The sequence below is a fragment of the Cebus imitator genome, unplaced genomic scaffold (genome assembly GCF_001604975.1).
Source record: "Cebus imitator isolate Cc_AM_T3 unplaced genomic scaffold, Cebus_imitator-1.0 Scaffold4, whole genome shotgun sequence".
In the NCBI taxonomy this organism is placed as follows: domain Eukaryota; kingdom Metazoa; phylum Chordata; class Mammalia; order Primates; family Cebidae; genus Cebus; species Cebus imitator.
Window position 1 is genome coordinate 1,672,005 of NW_016107319.1, and position 3,034 is coordinate 1,675,038.

A 3,034-nucleotide genomic window follows, 5' to 3' on the forward strand; every position below is an offset into this window, starting at 1 on the left:
GAATCCCCCCATTTTATAGTTGAGGAAACTGAGGCTTCAGGCATTGAGCACCATGCCAAAGGCCACATAGATAGGAAGAGGCGTATCAAAGATTTGAACCTGGGCAGAGGGGTTGCAGAGCCTGTATTTTTGCTACTGCTATAACAATACAAATATGAATGTCCTACTGACACAGGAGATAACTAATATTTATTTTCTATGTGGTCCATGTGATTCTAATCACTGTATGCAATATATCATTGAGTCCCCTCAATGACTCTATGAAGTCAATACTATCATCTCAATTTTTTTTAGATGAAGAAGATGATTTTCTTATTTGTTCAGTGAAGCAGTCATTTCCTTTCTGCTCCATGGTTGTTTTCTAAGAGCTGTCACTTTCAGAAAAAGGGTTAAGACAGGTAATGTGGAGAGGGGGCTGGCTTTTGACTAAGTCCCTCCCACTCCCTCTCAGAGAGAAGCTGTGAGAGCCACAGGAGCTTGGGGAGGCGGCTGGACTAGTGCCTTGCCTGTGCCTTCTCTGGAGGTTGGAGGCACAGTTCGAGTTACCTGGGGCTGGCTCTGCCTGTTGTCCATCAGTCCAGGCTGGGCAGGCTGCCTCCTTGGCAGAGCAGGCTATAGCTCAAGGCTCCTGAGCACTGCGTGGCTCGGTGAACTGTGCAGGGAAGGGAGGCTGCCAATATGTCACCGGCCAGCATCCCCACGAACACCATCTGGGACGCACTGATCTGGAGAGGTAGGCCTGACCAATGGCTGCCTCCTCTGCCCTGCAGACCACACCTTCCTAAGCACATACCAGGAGTACACAGCCCAGGAAACGTACCTGAGCATCAGGGGACAGCAACATCTCAGTGGAACCCCCAAGGGTTCCTATACGACAATAATAAGTATACTAATAACTGACATTTATTAAACCCATGCTATGACTGGGCAGTATGCTATATGTTTTATATGTATTGTCTCATTCAGTTTACCCCTTAGAAACCCCTAAATGGCAAGTACTATTATTATCCCCACTTTATAGATGAGGAAACTGAGCACAGAGAGGCTGAGAGATCTACTCCGTATCATGCAGCAAGTAAGTTTCAGAGCCAAGGTTCAGATGCTGTTTTTAAAAGTCTGGCTGTCCATGATGAGTCCTGGATTCTAATCATTGCTCCACCTCTAACTGATGAGTAATTCTCTTCAGTCTCTTGCTATTTCTGGTCCTGTTTCTTCTTCTGGGCCATACAGAGATTGGACCACATTTTCAAAATGTGTTAATCAGAGTCCCAGAGTTCTGTGATAAGCTTTGGTGTGGGTGGGAGGGAGGCAAGGGGTGAGGTAGAAGTTGAGGAGAATCAGACTCTAATCTCTTATCCACCTTTTCACCAGAGATCAAAGCTTCACTTTTAGCTGCTTTCTATATTAGGGACATGCAGGAGAGTTGGCCTATGAAAGGGGCTCCACTGATTGAGGCAAACTCAAACACAAGAATTGATAATCTGACATTCTTGCATCCTCAGAGTAAAGAAAAATGAGCCTCAAAGATGTCAAGTGACCTACCTAAAGAGGCCCAGCAGGCTGAGCACAGTGGCTCATGCCTGTAATTCCAATGCTTTGAGAGGCTGAGGTGGGAGGATTGGCTACAACCCAGGAGTTCAAGACCAGCCTGGGAAACAAAATGAGACCTCATCTCTACTAAAAATAATTTTAAAAAAATTTAAAAAGCAGTGGCTCAATTCCAGCACTATGGGAGGCTGAGGTGGGTTGATCGCTTGAGCCCCTGAGTTTGAGACCAGCCTGGGCAACATGGTGAAATCCCGTCTCTACAAAAAAAACAAAAAATTAGCCTGGCGTGGTGCCATGTGCCTGTAGTTCTAGCTACTTGAGAGGCTGAGGCGGGAGGAATGCTTGAGCCCAGGAGGTGGAGGTGGAAGTGGAGGTGAGCCAAGATCACACCACTGCACTCCAGCCTGGGTGACAGAGTGAGACTGAATAAAAAAAAAAAAAAAAGCTAGGCATGGTAGTATGCACCACCTGCAGTCTCAGCTACTTGGGAGGCTGAGGCAGGAGGATCACTTGAGCCCAGAAGTTTGGGGCTGCAGTGAGCCACAATCATACAATGGCATTCCAGCCTGGGAGACAGTACAAGACCCTGTCCCAAAAATAAAAAAACAAGTAAAATAAAATGAGAAAAATAAAAAGGCCCAGTAGGTTAGTGACTTCAGCAGATAACATATTGGTTCAAACTGCAGGTTCTGGAGCCAAACAAAAATGGGTTCAAATCCTATCTCTGTCAATTACTAGTTCTTGGGCAGAGTCAGCTCTTGACTGGTAGCCCAGGCCTGTTTAACTACCACGAAATACTCTAAGTAAAATTGCTGATGCCCTGAGTCATTTTTCTGATGGGGAACTCAGTAACTGAGTCAGTCATCTTTCCTTCCCCTCCTCACCCCAATCCCAATTCCCATCCCAAAGAGCACAGGGCACCCAAATATCTTTTGACCTGCCCAGCTATGCTGCATATACCAGGGGCACCCATGGACTATCACCCGTTGAGGAATAATTTGCTGTGACTTTCCACCTGGCAACCTCTCCTGGAAGTCATATCCAATGGACAAGTCTGTGTTTACGAATAAGAAAAGGACTGTGCTTGTGACAGGAAGTTATGAAAAAGAGACTGTGTGTGACCCTTTGTAGCTAGGTGACCTTCAATGCCTTGGGCTTTGGAGTCCTCTTTTTTTGTTTGTTTTTTGAGACGGAGTTTCACTCTGTCACCCAGGCTGGAGTGCAGTGGTACAATCTCAACTCACTGCAACCTCCACCTCCCAGGTTCAAGTGATTCTCCTGCCTCATCCTCCTGAGTAGCTGGGACTACAGATGCGTTCCACCATGCCTAGCTAATTTTTATATTTTATCGTAGAGATAGGGTTTTACCATGTTTTCCAGATCAGTCTCAAACTCCTGACCTCAAGTGATCCACCTGCCTTAAATTTCCAGAGTGCTGGGATTACAGGTGTGAGCCACAGTGCTCAGCCAGAGTCCTCATTAAAAA